This window comes from Denticeps clupeoides, chromosome 13, assembly GCF_900700375.1.
Source record: "Denticeps clupeoides chromosome 13, fDenClu1.1, whole genome shotgun sequence".
Taxonomy (NCBI): Eukaryota; Metazoa; Chordata; class Actinopteri; order Clupeiformes; family Denticipitidae; genus Denticeps; species Denticeps clupeoides.
The window spans coordinates 10,037,081-10,061,461 of NC_041719.1; the positions used below are offsets into that span (position 1 = coordinate 10,037,081).

At 45.6% G+C, this 24,381-nt stretch overlaps 1 protein-coding gene across 4 annotated transcripts in view; it reads right to left on the bottom strand.

The window, feature by feature from the left end:
* nlgn1 (neuroligin 1) overlaps positions 1-3,864 on the bottom strand; it is a 155,924-nt gene extending 152,060 nt beyond the window's left edge. For all 4 annotated transcript variants that reach the window (XM_029000420.1, XM_029000418.1, XM_029000419.1 and 1 more), the window contains exon 1: positions 3,435-3,864. The gene's annotated coding sequence lies outside the window, so the exon portion shown is untranslated. The remainder of the gene's footprint in view (positions 1-3,434) is intronic.
* Positions 3,865-24,381: the final 20,517 nt, after the last annotated feature.

Consider the following 24,381-nt stretch of genomic DNA (forward strand, 5'->3'; position numbering starts at 1 on the left):
CTTGGCGATGGACTTGTAATGGACTGTGTACAGTAAGGCCCTAACCCCCGAAACCGTACTTGTAATGATGGCATTTAGAGCCGCAATGGCATTTGGATGTGATTCACTCGGTCAGGCATGCCAAAACAATGGGAATATTAAAATGGCCGATTTGTGGTAACCTAATTATTGTTGCTTTTCCTTTAAATGGGGAAGCGTTCTAGAAACGTGAACCGAGGACACATTATCAGACCGCTCGCCTGGGACCCCGTGCCGGGTCATGCCAGCCGAGGTGGGAAGTGAAGTTCTGGGGGTTGAGGGGGGCGGGGTCACAGGAGTGGCATGCAGGAGTCAAGGCGAAGGCAGAAACAAGCAGGCAAGTCCATTAAGGGCCATTTAGCCTGTCTCACAGCTCCTGCCCTGCCTGAAAAAAAAAAAAAAAAAAAGACAGAATCATATTTCCTTTAAATTGTCCAGCAGAGTAGAACGTTAGGAAGAGAAACACAAAAGGGTCGAGAAAAAGAAGTGGATGCTTTAAGAGTGAAAGGTGTTGGTCCTTCAGGGCGCTGGAAAGCATCCCTTCCAGGAAATGGGCCCGGCCTGCCGGCGCACTTAAGGCGCAATTGGAAGCCAAATTGGGTCCGCGAAGCAGGCCGGATCCAGCTGTGCGCTCATGAGGTGGAGCCGCTTTTCAGGAGCCCTGGAGGAGCCACCGTAATGTCAACACCCAGCCATGCACCAGACGAAGAACAGCGCGCACGATGAGCAGCGGCCCGCATGGCGAGGGGGGGAGGGGGTCGCCTTAACGGTGAAACACGCGCACCGCACCGAAAAGGGATGATGATGCGCGGTTTCTGCCCGCGACCTGAGAGACACAACGCGACAGCTCCTCGCGGTTTGAGAGTTTGAGAGCCAGGGGACCGAAACCTCTGGAACGAGTGCTGACACGAAATGGTCTTTACAGGTAGCCCTCAAATCACGAATCACACAGCACCGGAGCGCCGAGCTTCAAAGCGGGGCAGTGGGGGCCTAGCGGTTAAGGAAGCGGCCCCGTAATCAGAAAGTTGCCGGTTCGAATCCCGACCCGCCAAAGGTGCCACTGAGCAAAGTACCGTCCCCACACACTGCTCCCCGGACGCCTGTCATGGCTGCCCACTGCTCACCAAGGGTGATGGTTGAAAGCATTTTGTTGTGGTGCTGGGTAACACACTCGCTTATAAACCAGAAGACCCGGGTTCAAATCCCACTTACTACCATTGTGTCCCTGAGCAAGACACTTAACCCTGAGTTGCTCCAGGGGGGGACTGTCCCTGTAACTACTGATTGTAAGTCACTCTGGATAAGGGCGTCTGATAAATGCTGTTAATGTTGTGTCACCGTAACTTCACTTTCACTTTACTTTACCAATGGGCAAACCAAGACTCCCTCGCAAAAATATAGTCTGTTGCTGTGAATCCGAAGATGCGGGAATAAAATACGTGAACAAGCCCTAATTGACAGTGAGTCGGTCAAGAGGGCCTGACAGGAAGGCCGGACAGAACCGCCGCGACGTCTGGCCTTCCCGCCGTCTCGTGTCACGTCGGCCTAAAATAAAGATCTAAGCGTCTGACTAGGGTGGTAGTAGCCTAGTGGGTAACACACTCGTCTATGAACCAGAAGACCCAGGTTCAAATCCCACTTACTACCATTGTGTCCCTGAGCAAGACACTTAACCCTAAATTGCTCCAGGGGGGGACTGTCCCTGTAATACTGATTGTAAGTCGCTCTGGATAAGGGCGTCTGATAAATGCCATAAATGTAAATGTCTGGGGCTCCGGGTCTGGTGGGGGGGAATTAAGCCGCAGACACTGAACTGCGGCGATTAGGTTTGCTGCAGGCTTCACGAAAAAGTTCTCCGTGAAAGGCGGAGGACCCACGGGTGGCTGTAGTCCTAATGCATTATCCCGGACCTCGTTTAAAACCGGCGGCATGTAGCAGCCTGACCCGGCTGAGTCGACGCCTCCATTATTTATGGACGGGCTCCCTCCCCTGTACAGATCCGGTACCTTTGGGTACCGCGTTATTTATCGCGGTTTGTCTTTTTTTTTTATCGTTTTCACGCGGACGTATCCGTATGTCTCATGTACGCAAAACCGAGCAACCGGTTTACAAAACGAGCAAACGGAGGGTAAAAAAAAAAAAAGAATAAAAATAAAAACGGGCCGCTTTCTCAGCGTAAACACGGGCACCGTAATCAATTTGATCTCCCGGGATGACGTGCGGTGCGTTTAACGTCAGAACGAGAGAACTTGGCGGCAAAAAAAAAAACAAAAAAAAAAACGTATTTTCCCTCGCAAGCAAGGCACTGCAATAATGAGTTAAATTAGACGCAAAGTGGTTTTTCTAAAAATTCTTTTTTAAAAAATGATGATAATATCTGTCTTGCACGGTGATTAACGGCGCCGGAGCAGAATTGGAGCGAGAGAGTTCCTGCGCGGTGCGTGCGTGCGTGCGTGCGTGCGTGCGTGCGTGCGTGCGTGGCGCGGACATGTAACGCGAAAGTGATCCGCGTCTCGAGCTGCGTGGGCCTATTATGCGACTGACTGACAACCCCCCCCCCCCCCCCCCCCCGACCCACCCACCCCCCAAAAAATGCTCCGAAGGGCCGGAGTCCTGCACCCCCCTCCACCGCGCCGCATTTTAACGTCCCCCGCGCAGTCAACTTTTCAAGCCCCATTTTAATAATCATAATTAAAAAAAAAAAAAGAGCATTTCAAACCCGCTTCACAATCCCGGTCGACGCCGGACGTGCCAGCCTCGGAATAAAGACGACATAACGGTCAGCGATGCCGCCGCGACGCTCGCACGCTCGCACGCACGCTCGCCCCTCACGCGCCACTGAGCGACATGGCGAGTATTTTTTATTTTATTATTATAATTTTTTTTATTTATTTATTTATTTTTACTCGCAGCAACCATCGATGCTTAATTACAAGTCAATTAATATTAGGCCGGGCGATTCGTCAGACCCGCCTTAATTAAGCCGCCGGAATTTGATTTCCCCTCTTCGTCCAACTTGAATAATGTCCTATAACAATTAGAAGATGAATAAATTGGGGCTCTTATCACATTAGACTGATTGCTGGCGAAAAAAGGAAGGGGGGGGGGGGTGCCGGTATTAAACCGGGTGACATTAAATCAGCTTACGGTAACGAGACTGGGCACTTTCGACGGGGGGTTCGTGGAATAATGGACGTTCCGGCGTCGTCCTAAATATTCTGTCCCCGTGACGTCGGATTCCGATGAAACGGGCAAGTTCGGAGACTCGACGCGCACTTGTCCTCCCCACAGTTCCCACTCCGTCTCCCAAAATCGTGACATTGCCCTTCGTGTCGGGGCCGATGCGGAACGGCGACTTTTAATGCATGCACACATTTTATTTGATCTTATCTTATTTTTTTTTTTTTTTTTTTTACCATATAGCGTGCTCCAGCACTCTTCCCCCCTCCGTCAGTTTTCGTCCGTGTCACGTCCAGGCGGTTTTTGGCGGAAAGCCTTCATCGCGAAGAGGGGACAAAAAGGGAAAATCCAGAGGAGATCCAGAGGAGCGAGAGGAGCCAGGACGACTTCGCCGAGAAAACTAACTCGCAGGACGAACGGTTCCCACTCAGTGCGGAACGATGTTAATCCATCACGCTTTTCCTCCTCCAGGACAGTCTCCTCACTTCCTCACGTTCCACGCAGGGAAGCTGCCACGGAAAACGGAAGCGGCCGGGACGTGTGTGGGTTTTTCTTTTTTTTTTTTTTTTGTTGTTGTGGTTTTATCCGCTCCTTGCGATTCTGGGCGCCCCGCTTGATAAAATGCCGAGATCCTCTCCTGTCCCTAATACAGAGACGATGAACTGTTGAGAGCGGCCGAAAAATGGAGCAGAGGCGCCCCTAGCGGCCGCGGCGAGAAGCGCAGCGCCGCTCGCAGGCGGATATTTAAAGGAACACGGAGCACATCTAGCTGGAGGAGCGCTGGACCTCCTCGTTTCACGAACTGGCTCTCGCACCGTGAAATCGTCACCAGTTGCGAGCGTGGTCAGAGTGCCCGAGAGTCCTTTACGAGCTTCCCGTCAGCCTGAAACGTTGTCCCGGTTGCATGTCAGGCGGCCTGCGAAAGGGGTTCATTATTAAATGGGTGACATATATGCCACACAGGCGACATAATTAATTAAAACACGGTTTATGGTTGCACAATTCAACCAAAAAAAATCGAATAAACACGTCTAGACTACATTAACTTAGATGTATAATGAAATTATGCGTACCAACAAAAGCAAATTATTATTTTTTCAGTTGTTTGTTGATATTAATTCAGCCCCGTAACCCTATATTGCTCCATGTAATTATGGCATGATAAAGATATATAAATGTCCCCATGTTCACATACGAAAGTGAGAGTGAAGTGATTGTCATTGTGAGACACTGTAGCACAGCACACGGTTACACAACGAAATGGCTCCTCTGCTTTTAACCCATCAACCTTAGCAGTGGGCAGCCATGACAGGCGCCCAGGGAGCAGTGTGTGGGGACGGTGCTTTGCTCAGTGGCACCTCATTTGCACCTTGACGGATCGGGATTCGAACCGGCAACCTGCTGATTATGGGGCCGCTTCCTTAACTGCTAGGCCCCACCACTGCCAATCAGACATTTTGGATCATCTGTCTCCATCACAAAATAATGATTTATGCTCATGTGCTAGATAGATACTGTACTACTGTGAAGAAGGTCTTTAATCGGTGCAACTGCAGCTATATTATTAGGAATTTCTAAAAACAAAGTTTTTAAAAGAACAGACACAGCATTCCATTGGAAATCAAAAGCAATTGTTGCTAATAAAGTTCCGCTCTACATGCAGACAGATATTTCCAGCGACCACAGTCACTTACAACATGGACAATGTCTAGACTGGAGTTTTGACCCATTTGATGTTTTTTTAAATGAAAGAAGGAGATTTCCATGCAAAAAGGACATTTCTGAAACGACCCAAGACTGCAACGAGACCAGCATCCTCGTCTACTGGTAAAGGGCCCTACCGGGCCAGGAGGACCTAAGGTTTTTTTGAAGCATTGCACATTTAAGCAACACATGGTGCAATATGAAAAACTGAATGCTGGGATTTGCCTGGACGGCAGTGTGACAATGTTAAATTGCTGGGTTGGACGTGTCCTGAGCTGCATCCCTCTCACCGCATCGAATAATGCCTCGGAATATTGTGAGCTATTGAAAGGTCAAATCATTTTGTACAATGCATGCAGCGACGCATGATTAATCTCTCATCAGAACCAGGGTTTATCTAATATGCTTCTTACAGACAGTGAGTCATGTGATCTCTGTGGGGGATATTCTGTCACCAACTAAAGGTGACCTACAGCACGAGCACGAACCTTTTTTTTTCCAGATTAGGCTGCACAGAAGTGCTTTTTTTTGCACTTTTTGCGTTGTTTTTTTTCTACAGTGATTTCATGACGAACACGAGCCTACATGACAGAGCACATTGCACTGACAAACCAGCCCTCCAACATTCTGTGGCACAGCATGTGACAGCTGCGGTGACAGGAGCACAGCTGATTGAGTCTTCGCCCTTGGGGAGGTCTCAGTATTCCACATGCTGAAGAAACTGATGGGCTCTTCCACTAGAGGAAACTACACTTACACACCCTCACACACACACAGAGAGTCACCCACACCCCATTTTTCCCCCCGCTTCTCTGTGGCCTAACGAGGGCCACGCTTTGTCTCGGTGACACGGGCCACTTCATAATGCATGAGCCGCTGCCGCCCTAAATCACGAGTGGGAGGGTAAGACGAGTGGTCACCGTGATGCTCCTCACAACGGGGCGCCGTGCCCTCTCCCCACCAACACAGAGGCTTGTCTCGCTCCCTGCACGTTCCACCTTGTTCATCGCCAGCCTTCCAATTTTTCAATTTTTCAATTTCTTAAATTTTTCTCTCTCGCAGTTGGGGCAGTGGTGGCCTAGCGGTAATCAGAAGGTTGCCGGTTCGAATCCCGAGCCACCAAGGTGCCACTGAGATGCCACTGAGCAAAGCACCGTCCCCACACACTGCTCCCCGGGCGCCTGTCATGGCTGCCCACTGCTCACTCAGGGTGATGGGTTAAATGCAGAGGACAAATTTAAGTGTGTGCACTGTGAGCTGTGCTGCTGTGTATCACTTGTGACAATCACTTCACTTCAAAAACAGACTTGGGTGGCAACAATTGGCTGAAAGTTGTAAACGCAGTCTTCACATTCGTGCACTTCAGTCGGTAGCAGCGCAGCGCTGGTTCATTCCACCCGCCGCCTTTATAAGCGCCCGGGGCTCTCGTGTCACGTACGCGCTTTTCTGCTGGCCACTCGGCAGCCACGTGATCCGTGTGGAAATGCTAACATTAGCATATGCGTCTCCTGTTAAGCCAGTGACACGGAGAGGCAATGTGGAGGCAACACAATGGAGGACAGCCTGACTCATTGAGATGTCAATCTCCCCATCGCGCTCTAACCGCTGGCCGAGGCCTTTTCCCGATGAAACGCCAGACGCTCATCCATATGTCCTGTTCGGCGCCGCTCAAAAGACTGCTGCCGTCGCACAAATTGTTCGCTTTCCTGCCCGCAATGTAGGACAAACGCGCGGACAGATGTTCGGGGAGCCGCAGCGAGGCTCGGGACGAGGGGCTGTAACACATGCTGCCAGGCAGACAACCGGGTTGTAATACCCGCTTCGCCCTCCGGCAGGCTCCGAGGAGCGACTCGTGCCAGGCTCCCAGGAGCCGGCGCGGTGGCAGAGGCTCCGGGCCCGGCCCTTCCTTCCCCCCCACCCGCTGAGAGGGTGTCTCCTTCCGGCACAGGGGGGGGGAAATAAAGAAAGGAAGAGACGGGCCGCTATAAATAACCCGCACACACGGGCGGCCGCCGAGCTGCCAGGGCCCCAGCGCTCCGCGTGTACCTGCTGGAAAACTAATGTTAGGCTTCCGTGCACAAAAGGAGGATAAAAAAAAAAAAAAACAGGATAAGACGCGTGGAGTGAAATCCATCCCTGCTGACGGGGTCGCCAGGCATGATTAGCGGAGGGATCCTGTCCTAATCCATACATACTGAATTCATCAGAACAACAACGGTTGCCTCCGTCTTCGTCCCTCTGCATCGCTGGAACATCTGTCAGAAGCCTGCGACCACATTTTAGGTCTAACGTTATTGAATGTTTTTTGGGTGGTTTTTTTGTTAACCTAAGAAAGGTGACTTTAGGAAAGTGACAATCACAGAAAAAAACGATTAAAATGCCAGGTGACCAACAAATGATACAGCAAGAGACGAAGTTCGATGGGTCTGAATGTGTTTGTCTCTTTATTTATTTGAACGTGGTCGTCATCTGGCTGGGGTGCAGTTTGCGATAAAGAACCTGAAAGGCGGATGAGCTTCTGCAAACAGCAGCGCATTGAGCCATGTCAGATTCAAATACGAAAATGATAACACGGCTGTGAGGATCTGCCACATTTAGCAAGCAGAATGCAAGCCCGCGGCTTATTAAAATGTATGAAAAAGCGCAAGACGCCGAGATACACTACAAAGTAGGAGTCCAGTGGATGAAAAAAGCTCGGGTGGAGAGAAAAAAAAAATCCCAAGGCCTGAAAACGTCCACATCTGCAACTTCTGTTGTGTGTTTGGGTTCAGTTTAAAGAATTAAAAAAGCAACGCTTCTCATGGACCAGCGTAGAGCTGCTACGGTGCCAGCCCTTATCCAACCTGAGGTCTTTCATCTTCATTTGGTATTCCAGTCAGCCTGGCATTTCTCTCTCTCCCCCCTCTCTGGATGGAGGAAGACATGTTCTGGCAAAGTGACTCATATTGATGTTTGAGGTAATAAGATGTCAAATTTAGATCTGATGCCAAGGGAAGTCGCAGACTATCAGGAAAGAAAGAACAATCATTGGATATCATCAAACTGTAATGAAGCTGAAATTAAACGCCTCCTCAAGTAGTGCACTTCTGATCCTGTGCCACCAAATTACCTTCAGACGGAATGGAAATGGTGGAAATCTGGGAGCTTCCGGCTAATTTTAACCACACAAAAGGCACGAGGCAGCCCTTGGTCCATTGGAGTGCAGTAGCGATGAATCAAGCACTTATTTGGCCATTCCAGGTGAGGTGGGATGCGGGTCGACGGCAGAACAGTGCCGCATTTAACAACAACTGGGAGGAGCCGCAGACCCTCAACAGGCCGAAGCCCCATCCAATTACATCAGGACGGCAAAAGGGGGTGGATCTGCCCAGCACATATTGACCTCCCACTAAATCTTGTTTATACTGCAACACAGGGTCAACAAGGGTGACGGCAGCAGTCCACTTCTAGCCAGATGGGCCGCTGCTGCCCAGGGCTGTCCCATCATGAGCTGTCCCGGGTCCTGCCCCAGCTGGAGCTCAGCGTGCCACCGGCTCCCTCAGAATCAGACTTTATTGGTCAAGCACACGGAATGTCCGAGGAATTTCATTTCAGGGAATTTCACTTACATGCATTTTGTCCAGATTGATAGTTATGCCTACACTTCATATTAGATTCATACACAAGTGCATCTAAAAAAAAGAATATCAGGAAAATGGTCATTTGTTTTTGTAATCCATTCATTCAAGACCCAACCGAGCATACATGATGCTAAAATAATTTGTTATGGTAGATCGCCGTCAAACAAAGTATTTCACTCTGCGTGTGTGCGTGAATGGAACGCATGTGAAGGTTAAACGTTTTATGATGCGCTGGTACTCCTCATAATTCCATCATTTCCACTTCTCTCACAAGCTTTACAAACGAACCAGAAGTGACCACAGCATTGCAGCGGCAAATCTCAGCCTTCCAATTAACTGTCGCATTAAATATTTCACATTAGAAGGTTTATGTTTTGTTTTTCTCAAAATGAACACATTTGACAGAACTGCACAATTCAGTGCATTTTTTGGGGGTGTGTGGCCCTTTGTCTTGAAACTCCTGTAAACAATGATGAATTTATGTCTTTTGAAAAGCAGTTCTTAAAGAATACACGGTGAGGGGTATTTCCATCACACTGCATTAACCACAGCGCATTGTTCACAACTGTCTCGTGTCAGGATCAGAATTCTGAGATAAAGGCTCCCATAATCTATCTGCCTGTTTGCTCTGACGTGGGCCCTGGTTGATTAAAGGGAATAAAGTGAAAGGAGGAGACCTGGCAGTCATTGTTAGAAATTGATAATCTGCTATCTGGGGAAAAGGTACTTGCAGATGGTAGGTGTTGAGCAACAATTCTGCATTAAGTATGTTAAGTATGCATGACACTGGTCAGATACACTCCTGTTCAAAAACCTACGGTCAATTAGCAACATTTTTTATTCAAGTGCAGACCACCTAAACTTTCCAAACCAAAGATTCTGGTTTGGAATCTTCAAATGATTATTAGATTATTTTAATTTGGCTCAAACAGTTGTACTTATTAAAGAAAAAATTAAAAAGAGTGATGATTAAAGAGTGATGTTCTTGGATAAAGGATTTTATTCAAAACAAAAAGGCACGAAGGCCAAAAAGGGGAAACCAAAACAAGAGCAAACCAAAACCTACCAGCAGGCGTGTGTCAAGTGACAGGAAACCGGAAAAACGTTAATGTCGCAGCATTAAACAGCCCTGAGTAATCCTGCCCAACTGGCTTGAGCTGAGATTACTCAGGATTCCTTTATTAGGCGTCTCGGCACCTGCTGTGATCGCCTCACGTGACCCTATTTTTTTGAATGGTAGTGTTGATTTTTGTGTGTTTGGGCGAATTTTGTGATGATTCTGGACTTAAGCAATCATGTGTCTGGCAACACTTCCTGCGCTACATTAACTGTGTGGCATACTGAATGAACTGCCAATCATCATCGTTGGCTCCTCCCGGTTTAGGTTTGTCTACTCTTTGACAAAAATGATTACGTTAAAACTAAATTGGCGTGTGGGCTCTTATTTTTCCCCACTATATACAGCTAACTAGCGTGCAGAACGTTCTGGTTAACCTCCATTTTTTTTCACTTAACAAGACATTGGCAAATGCCCCCAAAGCCCAATAGCACTTTCTCGCAGGATATACGTACTGCAGGAGCATGAGTAGACATTCTCTTGTCTTACGGCGTTCCCTGGATGCAGCAACAAAGCCCGTCCACCAAAGACTTAATTCACTCTCTCCAGCCTGACTCTGCACAGAACTGAGTGAAGCGTACCTGGCACCACCAGAAATGCTCCCATTGTTAGCGGCAACCGATCTTCCGAAAGCTGCCAGTTCTCTCTCTGAATCATTGTCATTCGTGTAGCTTCCCCCAATGGCAACCCGACCCCTGTGTAACAAATGAGACCACCCTCCTCTGTGTTTGTAATAAGTTGCACAAACAAGGAGTGAGATTTGCTGTGACATCGCAGGGTTTCAATCAGAGAGAGTGCGGGCCACGTGAACTTTCCCAACCCCGCGTTTCTGTCGGATGATGAGCCCCCATTCACCGTATCAACAAGGCCGGGCCGCCTCGCCACAGAGACAAGCACGACTTGTCACTACAGAGAATGGGGAGCAGTGGCAGAGACAGGTAGGTGCTTTCCCCACGCTGATGAAATGTCAGGCACTAGACAGTAAAAGCACCAACCCTGTGGCTCGTTCTCATTTCATGCAAGGTCAGAAAGATATGAGCTTATTTCAGAATTCAGTTCAGAGACCCCTATAAATAAATAAATAATCATAATCATAATAATAAAGACTGCAACATTGAAACCCCATTTGCTGTCCTTGCCAGGACAGAGGTAAAGTGCGTTTGCTTGTCACGGGTGCTGATTTGTATTCGGAAAACCACTCCGTGTGTGAGTCTGATCAGCCCAGGTTCCAAAGGCGAAATTTCTGTCTTCACTGATGAAACAATAACGGATGTCTTACTTAGTTTTTTAGACAATGGGGAGGTCAAAAAAAAGTGCTCACTCCAAAAAATCCCAAGTCCCAGCAACCTTGTCCTTACAGATAAAGGGAGAACCTTGGTATGAATGCGGGACAGAATTTGTCAACCACGCGCAGCTAGGACATACTTCAGGGACCACTGTCTGTTTTAAGTGTGTGTGTGTGTGTGTGTGTTTGGGGGGAGGCTGAAAAATCAGCGCTGTAGAGATAGAATAACGGGAAAAGGCATGAGATGAAGCTAAGTGGATTTTGCCTTGAGAAAGCTGCCTTTTAGTCAAAGATTGCCTCCTGTCTGCAATCCTGAAACCTGATAAATAACTCCTATAGCTCATAATGGAACGTGAAGAGAGAAAAAAAATAAATTTCTTACTCCATTACCACAACTCTCAACTGATGAAATTGACCGCGACAAGGTGGAATGAATGACCACTCAAATACCTGAAAGCCCAGGGATCTCTCTGTTGTATCATTTACAGGTAGATTTCCTCCTGTAATGGGTGCGGAGCTTGTGAAATGCAGCGTTAATGGAAGAACAGATATGGGAGGAATCATCAAAGACTAAGAACCTGTTCGACTCAGAGATCCCTCGGGAGGATAAGAATATCTTATTATGTTTTTTTTTCGTAAGGTTTTTCCATCCACTCAACAACCAATTAGCCATGGTAGCCATGGGCCTGGGGCATTATCAGATAAAGCATAAATGTGAAATTGAGAATCTCTTATGCTTTTCCCGCATTCTTTTAAAATGTTGACTGCAATGAGCGTTAAAAGTCTAGGATTTAACTCGTAACACCGGCCAGAAAGGGATTTCATCTGAATCCAACACATTCCCAGTTCCTGAGATTTAGTTGGGGCACGGGGAACATGCGAGACGAGCCTGTCATTTTAGAGAGGCTGGTGGGACGGGGTGAGGAAAATGAGGAGAAAACAGTCACCTCTTCATGAGACACCCCGGGGCCTGCTGTTGCCATAGAGACCGCATGGCCTTTCCACTCAGAGAATGGTGCTGATTCAAAGAATTAGCCCTACTCAATGAGTCAGGTGAACGCCAGCAAGGGGAGAGAAATCAATGGCGGGGTGGGCGGGGGGCTCTGAGCCGCACTGGCCGCCATGCAGGCCAGGAACAGAATACTGAGTGAGCGAAAAACTGCGCAAGTGTAGGGGCGTGTGGCCCAGCTGGCGGGAGCATATGTAAAATTCACCCATCGCTTCATCACAGAGAGCGCGAGAAACACTAAAAGTCAATGGCTGCACAGGCTGTAAATACACAATCTGTGTTGTGACGGGGGAAAAAAAACAAGTGAAAGCTTAATATTTTTTGTGAGCATCTGAGGAAATTAGAAAACCATGAAATGTAGAAAAACTCCTCATACATGAATTTGAATTAAATGTAGATTTAAATATTTCGCCGTTTTATGTTCGATAAATGCATCACACGTTATTAGAAAAATACCAAGGCAGAAAGGCCAAATGTCTGAAAAGTATTTTCATTTATACAGTGCTTGGTTGGGGTTTGCCTTTTGCATTAGATTACAAAAACAAATGACCTTTTTTTTTTTTTGCTGATGTTGCAATTGTTTGAGATGCACTAGTGGTTCACAGTAAATTCTTCACAGTGAAAGTCTCCTCTCTCCACACACACGCCTGCATGTTTTCCAGCAGCACAACTCTCGCACAGATCCCGTCACCCCCGACTGAATCCGGAGCCGCGAAGGGCGAACTCAGACGCGTTCCGCTCTACGAGTTAATTAACCCAAAACTCCACTCCTTTGCAGTCGGCCTCCATCTCCCCGCATGTCGACCTGCCTCGGCGCCCTGACAACAGCGCTCTGCAGAGGCAGGCCCACATTCGGCCTGAAAGGCACCATAGGTGTGATTTAGAACGGGAGCTATGATTAATGGTGCGGGTGTGAGCACTACCTGATTGGGGGAAGGAGGCCGCCCGGGAAGCGGGTGGGGGCGGGTGCGGGGTGTCCTGTGTCTACATCCGTACCATTTCACTCTGCTTCTCTCGGCTCCTGTCACAGGCTTCCCATGGGTTACACTTCTCCTCCCAGAACAATTACAGCTGTTTTATCTTGGGAGACGACCTTACAAAGCGCTTTGTGCCAGCCACACCATCGTGGTCAATTTGCACATATGCTCTGCCCATACAAATGCATTTATCATGAATAAATTATTTATTGCTTTGGATACAGATGGAACTACTGTAAATGGAAATTTTTACAAACACATAGAAATTGTGCTTTAAGCGTCATTTAATTGGAAAAGAAATAATGCAGCCTTTAATCTGGGAAAGCACCTGTACTGAAAATTAAAAATGGAAATTCAAAGCCATGTGCCATGTGTAATAGAGTTAATTGGTTCAGGCAACATTGGTCAATGTTACTTCTTTACTTTACTTTACCTACTTTTACTTTTATCCAAAGTGACTTAGTTCTTTTTGAAGTGTGAATTCATGGATCCATCCATTGGGGGAAGTGGTGGCCTAGTGGTAAGGACCCGTAATCGGAGGATTGCTGGTTCAAATCCCGAAATGCCAAGGTACCACTGAGGTGCCACTGAGCAACGCACCATGATGGCTGCCCACTGCTCACCAAGGGTGATGGGTCGAAAGCAGAGGACACATTTAAATACAGAAATAAATGTTTGTCTAGTAAAAACAAAACACAGACTTTGCCAGAAGAAAATTAATGCTTTGGAATGGCCCAGCCTGAGCCTAGATCTAAATCCAATTGAAAATCTGTGTGATGACCTGATGAGGGCTGGACACAAGAGATGCCTTCACAATCTGACAGATTTGGAATGCTTCTGCAAGGAAGAGTTGCAGTTGCCAAGACAAGATGTGCCAGGCTGATAGACTCCTACCCAAGTAGACCAAATGCTGTAATTAAATCAAAAGGTGCTTATACAAAGTATTAGTTTATGGGTGGGTACACATATGCACCTGAACTGTACTGGTTAATAAAGGTGGGAAATTGTTTGAATGAATTTTTTACAAAATAAACTTGATTGGTCTCTATTGCAAACACACAAATTAATTCATTAGAAATGTAAAGTTATTTAGTTGTTTAATTCTGATTACGGATTTTTTTGGTCTTCCTCCAAAGTTAGTGAAATGCCATCTCTCTGGGTATTACCCCATGATATGGTCTATAGCTCTGTAGCAGTTTCTATGGAATTGTTTTATTGCTGATAACAATTATTAACGTGTATTTAATTAGTTTTATAGAATTCAGTATTGACATGAATGAAATGTGAAATCTCAATGCAGACTTTGATATCCACAGAGCAGCTGGACGATGAAGGAATGCCCAAGCCTACCAAAAAGGTTTTAATTAATCTGTGAAACAGCTGCCAAACTGTGCCGCCCATAAACCACCCTGATAATGATAAAAGAGAATGTGGCAGACAAGCCTTTTCTTTTGCAGTAGTAATTATCAGAGAACCAGTCAAACTGCCTTTGAGTGTAGTGAGTATTATTTTCCTGCAGGAAAAGGCCACACTCAATGAGCCTTTAATTATTCCAAACAGCTAAATTGGCTGGATTTGGATATCCAAAGCACTTTCATTTAGGAGGAAAAATTCTTCAAATTGGAAGTATAATTAGGAAAAACCTCCTTGTCTAGTTAGAATATAAACAGTAAAAAGCATGGAGAGAAAAAAATTAATTTTTTGATTGACTATCCAGTCAAAATGAACAACACCAAAACTTTAAACACATAAACAGCATTTTACTGAAGGTGATTTTTAATGCGTAATCAAAGTAAAAAAAAAGAGGAAAAGTTTTTTCCCCTTGAAGATAAAGAGATGGATTAATGCCCTACCCAGTTCGCTTAATGCTCATAAAAATGCAGCTGAACTCTCTTGGTGTAATCCCCCTTAGCTATATCTTTGCCACCAATCCTGAACCATTACTCACTGGTGCTTATGTAAAGGAGCTATAAGATACACTCACCAGTCAGCACACGGTAATGAAGAGTGTGGAGGCCTCACCCTCATGCATTGCGCTGGTCGGTCAGTCATGAGCAAGCTGCTGTGAGGCTCTGAAGCACCAGGAAGAAAAGGGCAGTGCAATTGCAGCTTCTAGCCAAGCATATCATTTGTCGTTTTGTTCCGGTTACGTTTGTAAAGGTTTCGTTGTGCCAAAGTTGCTTAGAGAGCATATAGTTAAAATTGTAAAAAAAAAAAACTGAAAATTAAGAGTGAAGGAAAAGTGCTGTAAGCTAAAAGCAACACACACACACACACACACACACACACACATCATGAAATATTTTAAATATTATAGGATCAAGGCCCAAGCACATTAGAGGAGTCTGCAAGCAATGTGACAACTAGCAATAATTGTATGAATTGGTCAATGAAATCCTACATTTTCCCTAAACATTAACTGGCATCAGTTGTCTCCTCAAAGTAAATACTGTTCTCACCACAGAATTCCCACCCACCGCATATTTACCCACTAGGCTACTACCACCCTATGCTCTAAATGCTGTAAAAAATGTAAATGTATTTAACCTAATCCGAAAAAGAAATTGAAATCTTTCTGTCAGGGGTGGCTCAAAGGAACAAGACTGAAAGTGAAGTGATTGTCATTGTGAAACACTGCAGCACAGCACATGGTGACACAACGAAAAGTGTCCTCTGCTTTTAACCAGGGTGGTAGTAGCCTAGTGGGTATGAACCAAAAGACCCAGGTTCAAATCCTGCTTACTACCATTGTGTCCCTGAGCAAGACACTTAACCCTAAATTGTTCCGGGGGGGACTGTCCCTGTCACTACTGATCGTAAGTCGCTCTGGATAAAGGCATTTGATAAATGCCATAAATGTAACCATCACCCTTGGTGTGGGGAATGGTACTTTGCTCAGTGTCACCTCAGTTGCCCCTTGACGATTGAACCGACAACCTTCGGATTACAGGTCCGTTTCCTGACGCGCTAGGCCACCACTGCCCCCATAGTGACACCACAGAATTTAATCAGGCCCTTGAAGTACAATTTATTTTGTCTTAACGTAAACCCCTTGTTTAAGTTAATTTCCCACTAGCTTCCTCTGATGTACACAGGAACGAAAAGCTTAGGGAAATCAATATTTTGATTTTTGAAATTCAGGCCTTTTCATCTAGAGAGAACAAATGAATTTTGATTGAGCCGCAGAGGCATTGTTCAGCGCTGCAACAAAACATATATGTGCCAATTTTCTCTTTGTTTTCCCTCCAGCCAAGCAGAGATCTCATTACGAACAGGGGAGGGGGAAAAAGAGCCTATCCCAAATGTTCTCAGTCTTTGCTTGTCTCATGAGTTGCAACTGAATGACACAGAATAACACAGAATAGCAGCAGATTTGGCATGTGATGAGTAAAAATTGGTGAGCCACCGACCCCCTCCCCCACCAACACCAGAGTATGGATCAGATGTGGAGAAGTTCCAGCCGCCTACATCTGCTGTGAGCGTCTTGGGACAAGACAGCTACGGAATCACAGCCATATAGCAAACTTCACACCAATCTTAGAACACCTTGGTTGTGTTAAGAGGCACAGCAGTTTTTACGCCACATCGTGATCTTGTACTACACTCTTGGGAACATCAAATATAGAAGCCTTCTACCACATGTCTCTCAGGTGATTTCAAGAAAGAGTATTTGGCTGTATTTAACATTGCAGCGGGTGAATTCGGCTACCCGGCCATGGCCATATGACCATCGTTCCGAGGCAGTGATTCGCTGAGAGGATCAGTACTTGAAAGCTGCGACCGCTGTTCGCTCATGCTGGTCCATCAGTAACTGAGCCCTGGCACAATCGATTGTGAGTCAGGACTGGGGATTCTCCCTCTCCAGCTATACCGATATTCTCTTTCTTTCTTGGTGGTTTTGCAAATATTGTGCCGTCCTAATGGCCGCCGAGGGGGCTTCCAGTGCGATCAAATGAGCCAGAGGTCTAAACGAATCACTTAGCTCCAGATCTGCCGGAGCGTGAGGCGAGAACGCCACCACACAGCTGACTAGGTGCAGTGTCAATTACTGTCAAAGCGGAATTAACCAAACGACAACAGCAGCGTTATTCATGTCCCCCTATCGCATTTTAAGCCCGTGCCTTGGGATGACAAGACGTTCATTCATCACCGATCCCAACTGTGCTGGTTTACGGAAAAATAAATAAGAGTAATACGCCACTGTCCTTTCCATCCGGCACTAGCCATATTAATTTCCGCACACATCCCGGGAAGGCCGTCTTCAAGAGCATGCATTTTTAACATGTGCTGGTTGGCTGCGTGGCTGGGGATGCATGATTTATATGTGCTTTTTCAAAGCTTGCAGCCTCCTCTTGAAACGAGAGTGGCACGGCTCCATTAGCAACAGAGTGGCCTTGTCTCTACCGAACGAAGGAGGTTTGGGGAGGGGAGGGAACTGCCTCCTGGGAGAAGGCTGCCAGCACCCCATCAAAATACTGCCATGCCCAATCAGCAGGGCTGCCCAATATTTCATTATATAATGACAAATGAGCAATACACTGCTATGAACATTTTACCATATTAATCAAAGTGTACGGCGTTCACCTGTAACCATGAACGGATCCGTCAGATCAGCTCATATTTAAAGGTTGTGTAATGGAGCAGAGAAACAAGTGCAGTAGGAATGTTTAATTACTTTAATTAAAGCCTAATTTCTCATTCTACAGCAATGAATACTGATAAAATCACAGGCATGTTCCACATCTCTATTACCATTAATGCTGCTATTCAACTGAATAAAGTAATCTGGAAGAAATTGTATGTTTCTAATTGACTGTATTTCTAATGCAAAGATCATTTATTAAGATATTAGGAGCTCCTTGTCATATTGGAAGTATGTTTAAATTTCAAACTTCTGTGATTTCACCCTACCATATGAATAATAAAGTTATTAACGCTCAACTAATCCTATTTGGGAAAAGAGGGAGTTTTAATTCAGCACTGGGTACTCCTGGGTTAACTAGAATTCTTGTGAAATAACCTGTAGGATATAATCAAGCGCAACTCAAATCTTCCAAACCTTGCACCAATTAATTGCTTTGCCCCATCGTTCCAGCCCAGATTAATCCACACCCTCCACCACATCGTGCGTGTGATGGCCTGAGACCACCACAATCTGTACTCACTGCACATCCCACCAACAGGCCACAGACAGAGCACAGAACAGAGTCGTCCCATTTGCCAAAGATGTACAACCCAATATTTCACCCCCTCTGGGGAGGTCCCATAACACAGGCACACACACCTGGCACCCCCTGCTTCAGCATTGCAGGCAGCCCAAAACTTGCCTGCCTCAAATCCCCATGCCTCCTTCTGGCAGCATGTCCCTTCATGCCACCAGCGGCCCAACAAGATTGGCTACGGCAGTCTTATTTCCCTTATTTCTTTTTTTATTTTTGGTTCTTTCTTTCTTCTCTTTCCTTCTTTTTAAACCTTTACCTCTGGTACCTCCACACTGGCCCTAATACCATCTATTTCAATAACGTCCAGCTCACACATCACTGCCGACTGCAGTACAGACACAAGTTCAGTGATCCTTTTCCTGCTGCCCAGGCCTGGAGCCTCCACTACACTGTCCCCTCCATGTGACTCAGCCTGCTTGCCAGCTTTATTAAAGCCCTGCTTCCTCTGTCTCCCCACGTCTGTCCCCCGGGCACGGAGACTGACATTTCCAAAATGGAGCCTCCAAAGGGGTTTTATGTGTTTGCGAGTTCACGCCGTAATGCCTCCCAATCTTCCCTCGATCGGAACGGCACGTCGACTCCCACCAGTCCAAATCATTCTGGGGTCTTCTTAAGCATACAGCCAACTGCAGACCCACCAGACTAATAAAGAGCTCTTCTGGTGTGCAGGGCCCACTCTCTCAGAGATTGAATGTGACACCCGTGGTCAGCTTGGCCCCCGTCCCCTCCCATTTTCCTTTGGTCTAGACAAACACTGCCACTTCTCAACCCTCAATTGGGATATATTGATCAACACCACACGGTGTCATAGACCACTATTGAATGTTAGTAGCGCTTTTCTCTTTGCCTTTGACTCTACCTCTTGTGATGATTCTGACAAGAAAGCTAACACAATTGAAAGGTATTAACCACTATTAATTCAGTTGTGCCGAGTCGCACTGCCCTGTTGCCCTGGGATAATCTGGGAAGTACTTTCCGCGACGCCCCTCAACCGGACGCCAGTGCCCACCATCGCTCTTTCCCTGGCTCCATTTCATTGCCTCGCTCTGACAAGAAAGTAATGAGGTTTCGATATTTAAAGACATTAAAGTTGGATTCGGGGAGCTGTGGAGTACCCTCCAGCAAAATATGGATTTGTTTTAAGGCATTCACTAGCTGCGGCCTCATTCCACATGTCAGACCAAGACTCCTCACCGCGTAATCTAATAAACTTCGCCTCTGCGAGGAAACCAATCTGTTTGTCTCTGACGTCGCACTCAATCTTTGCCTTATTTTTTTTGTTGTTATTACCTTGGGTTTTACTTCTTACCTAAGGCCAGTTCTCATTCCAGAGTCATAAAAAAATTCCACCCAAAAATTCGGCACGTTAATTGGCTCGAGCGCAGTCAGATCTTGGGCTATGACATTGGGCAATGACATGTTTTTGTGTGTCAGCCCCCAACCAGCAGCAATCTTCCGTCCAGAAAGATGAACGCGCTGCTGTCACTTGGAGCTACGTCCTCCATCGCATCCTGTTGAGTAAATGCATCCCTGACTAGCACAGCTCATAACAATGAGAGTAAGATTCGCCCTAATGAAATATCTCCTACTGCTGTGCCTTGGATCAGTGCATGTAAAATACAAGCACTTATTGACAACATCAATAATGCATGCAATAATTAATTCCAAAACCAAGACTGGTGCGCACTAGCCCAGAGGTCATACTGGACTGAAGTGAATCTGATTTGAATATTTAAATGGTGTGCATTTGTGATGCTGCACTGACAGGGCACATTACTGTAAGAGTGTGGGATGCAGTGGGATATCTGGCAGTTCGAACCACAGATTCATTTTACAGTTGCAAACAAAGTGGCTGACGTGTATGCTTTACATGAAATCAATCACCTGGAGGACTGATGGCGCAGTATTAACTGCGTTAACAAGATATTAATATCTGTCAAACACAGGTATGTGTAAAAGCACTGAAACGTAAGCACTAAAAACATAAACCATACCATACTAATAACATTTTATATTATATTACATTTACATAAAATATTAGGATATATTATCTAGTCTGTAAAACATGCGGCATCTAATGTCACATTCACTCGTTTTTGGCGTGATGTATTGACATGAGTGGGTTTAAGTCAATTATGCCATAAAAAAACTTGGCAGCTACTCAGTTCCTCCACTCCAAATTACTAGATGTTTGCAAGTCCAACAAGAAAAGTCATTTCTTGTTTATATCTATTGAGGTTTATTGATTGTGACATAACCAAACATGCCCTATGCACAATGTGACCCAAATATTACTCAAATATAAAAAGCGGGGAACTTTTGTTCTTCCCTTCGTTTTGCAACTTTTGGCATCCTGGTGATGATGAGGAAAAGCTCAGGGAGCGTTGGTGGAGGTGGTATCATACTTGCTACAGAGTTACAGTGCTATTGTGCTTTCACTTCACACATAAGCAGCTCCACTTCCTCTGCTGGAGAGCTCTCTGTTCTACAGTTTGGCCAATCGACCACTACGACTGCTATCCGCCAAGGTACATGCACACCTGACTGGAAACATGAACTTTTGAACCAAGTGTCTGGTGTCTGCTTCATTTTTCCGTTCGTTACACTAGTTTTGTCATGCTCTAAAAGCACTGGGGTCATCCACTTTACACCATCTTCCTCACATCATTAAGATGACAGGGTTCACAACCACATCGCCATAACGCTACATGGGGTACTGCAGGATTAGTTCGCATTTTGCACTTCTTGTGCACAATTGTGCCTAAATCTATAGAGTGCATTTTAATTTCTGCCTTCAGCACTGAAGAGCATCCAGCTTCATCTCCATTGGCGTTCAAACGGCACAAAGTCTTTCAAAACTAAAAATGTTCCACCCGTGGTCTCTGAGTCAGTAGCAGCCACCCGGCCAGTGGCTCAAGGGTATTGCAGCTTTAGGTCTTTGCCAGCCCTGCACTGCTACATGATGCCTACTTTCAGTTCTTTAAGCTTTCCACCGTGCCAGCTTAGTACTGTACTGAAGGTTGCAGAAATACTGAAGATTATTTTCAGCTCAGAATCACCTGAGATTTTGTGTGTGTGTGTGTGTGTGCCAGTGCGGCATCCGCCACAGCCTGTGTGTGGCTGTTTGTTTGAACCATTTCTAGGGCTGAGGGGAGTGGCTGGCTGCCACCCCCTGGCACGTGTAATGCTTCAAATCATCCCATTACTATTCAACAAAAAATAAATAAACGGTGTCGGCCGGCATTTCTGTGATAATCTCCTCTGATCCGAGGGTGCTGAGCCACAGGCTCCTGACTGACTGTCCAATCCGCTTGTCCTTGAGGAGAAGGCTGGAACTCTCTCTCTCTCTCTCTCTCTCTCTCTCTCTCTGATGCGCGCACACTCGCAAAAGGCCACTCTGGACTCAGCATAATAAGTGCGACACACGATCCCTCACTTGCCGCACAGCTACACAACGGCAAAATTTGCCATCCGATGTCTGTTTTCCCAACATACCTCAGCTGTTTGACAATGCGGATGACCTGCCAAGAACTGTGTTTAAAAATGCAAATCCCCAGCTTCTATCGTTCCTAACACACTTGCACGAACACAAAAAAAAAATGCTCGTTACATCCCCGGCTACACAATGGGCCCAAACTATGAGCGATATCAGGGGGCGCACACGAGCCGAGCCGAATAATCTTGTTATTGTCGGAGTACTCCCAAACCTCTCCGCGGCCTACCTGTAATTTATCAGAGACTTTGACGAGAACGGGGGGAAATAAACAGGCCGGGGCTTATTTGCCGTGATGTTTTGGGAAATAAATAAATAAATGTTTTAAAATTCTGCATATGACACCTGATGAAACACCAGAAGATGCTTAAATGCAATTTAAACACCTTCATAAATGACATTTTATTCACACGTGAGCCATTTTGTGCAGCTGTATCCAAGCACAAGCGCAGCATGGTGATTAGAGGAATGCCATTTTTGTGCCAGGTTCAGCTTTTTCCACCATTCAAATGAGCCCACACAAATTACTGTTCTAATGGCTGCTGCCATGTAAACAACGTTTCTGATGGCAACTTTCAAAAAACAAGTGTTTGAGGGCAAACTAGTTTCAAACAACAGTCGTTTTCACAGCCACAGGAAATTTAGCAGAACATTTGGTAAAAGTTGGTCAAGTCATACCATGGCGTGATTTGCATTATATCAGTAACTACATCACAAATATATTACATAATAATAGCATACATTTATATATTAAGTCATACTTTTACTACACTTTACTGCACTTTACTGCAGATTTATAAGAATCTTTAACGGTCCAGTTTCTGAAAGTCTGGATCAATTTGGGAGCATCTGATATATTATTAGTGTATTACTGCCCAGCTGCCCCCATCCCATACTGCATATGAGAATAAACCCATGAATGGGCAGAATCCAATCTCATTCTGCCTTGACTGATCGGGTCCAGATTTTTAATGAATGATCAAGCGGCACAGGTCCGGTACTGACACCTGCCCATGTCATGCAGCGTCAAATAATTACTGTACAATTACCGTACCATCAATGTGCAGGCATGTGTTTGTGCACACAACCCTCCATTAAAATGATGTTTTATTCAAATATGCCGTTTAAAGTAGATTGTTTGAGTCCATTTGAATGTATGAACCTTTGTGATTATTTGACATGGTTTATGAAGAAAGAACTCTTACGTCACGCTCTTTCCCTGTCTAACTGCACTGACTAAATTCAATGTTCAATGTTTGGCCTTCATTGATCACTGACTACCAAAACCACTGCTCTGTTTTCCGTATTAACACCATATACAGGAAATGTGATTTGTTGAGGACAGTACCAGGAAGAGGATGCAAGTATTCCTCTGGCAAAACCAGACAAGTTGAATTTAAAACATTGTGGCCGGTACTACAATGTGACATGCTATAAACAGAGAGCGGAGAAGATTGTGTTTGAGCTGAACAGACATTTACAAACCACATCTTGTGCTTAATGCAGCGCTGTAGCCTCCTCAGTCCAAGAATAATCTGTACATAAAATGTCATTCCACATCAGAATGGAAGTGACCTTCTGACTGTGCAGAACAGCTTGCTTAGAGATGCCTGAGATGGTGAAGACTTTAACTGCTCTCAATGAATGCACCACAGTAAACGCTGGGGAAACAGCCTTTGGCAGAAAGCCTCGGCAAGGAGCTGACAGCATGGCAGGATACCACGGCGGATGGTGGACTTTAAACAGCCAAGATAAATGCCAGAGAAACTGCTGAGGAAATGCAGGTGGACGGTGCATTTCCAGTGAAAGCACACTGATGGGCAGCTTGTGAATTTTCTAGAAGTAAACACTGGCAGAAAATTATACTTTCTTCTCCATTAAAACTAAATTTTCTAGAATAACCTGATGACATCAAGCCAAGAGAAGCATGGGATGGATAATATAGCATCAAATAACACATATAGAAAGGGACATTTTTCATGTCTTGATTTAATAAAATCTCTCTCCTGGTTCTTTTAGCTTATGTGTAATTGTTTCTAAAATTAATTTTAAAGATTTGAACTAAAAAAGGAACGACCCTGCATGCATGATTGACAGCTGTCATACACCCTATTTCATGTCAATACGTCTCATGTCATCCTCTGTTTTTCCTCGATTCTATACACTCGTAATACCCTTTGTCCACAGGGTCCATCATCATACATTACAAACATGATGTAGACAGCTTAAGACCATGCCCAACATGCAGTAGTGCCAAATTACTGCTCTGAGTTTGCAGTTTTTACCTTCTGTTCTGTCATAATAGACAAAAATATTATGTAGGTGACATTTCCATCACGTGTTATTCGCAAGAGTTAAATGTTAACACACTCATCAATCAGAAGGTTGCCGGTTCGGATCTCGGATCCGCCAAGGTGCCACTGAGCCGTCCAAGTACACTGCTCCCCGGGTGCCTTTCATGGCTACCCACTGCTCACCAAGGGGTGATGGGTTAAAAGCAGAGAAGCAATTTCCTTTGGTATTAAAAAAGTTTACATAAATAAAAATAAATACAAATATAAAATCCACCTTTGAATGAAGTTGTCATGGGACTTCCTAGTAGGGAAGCTATTTCTCCTTTTAAATCTGAGTTTTGAACACAGTGATCTTAAGGATGACTTAGTGTCCTGATCATATTTCGTCATCTGCTGGATTGTATCTACAAAGACAAAGCAGTCGAGTTACAATGTACAGGAACTAAGCGGCGCTCTGGATTT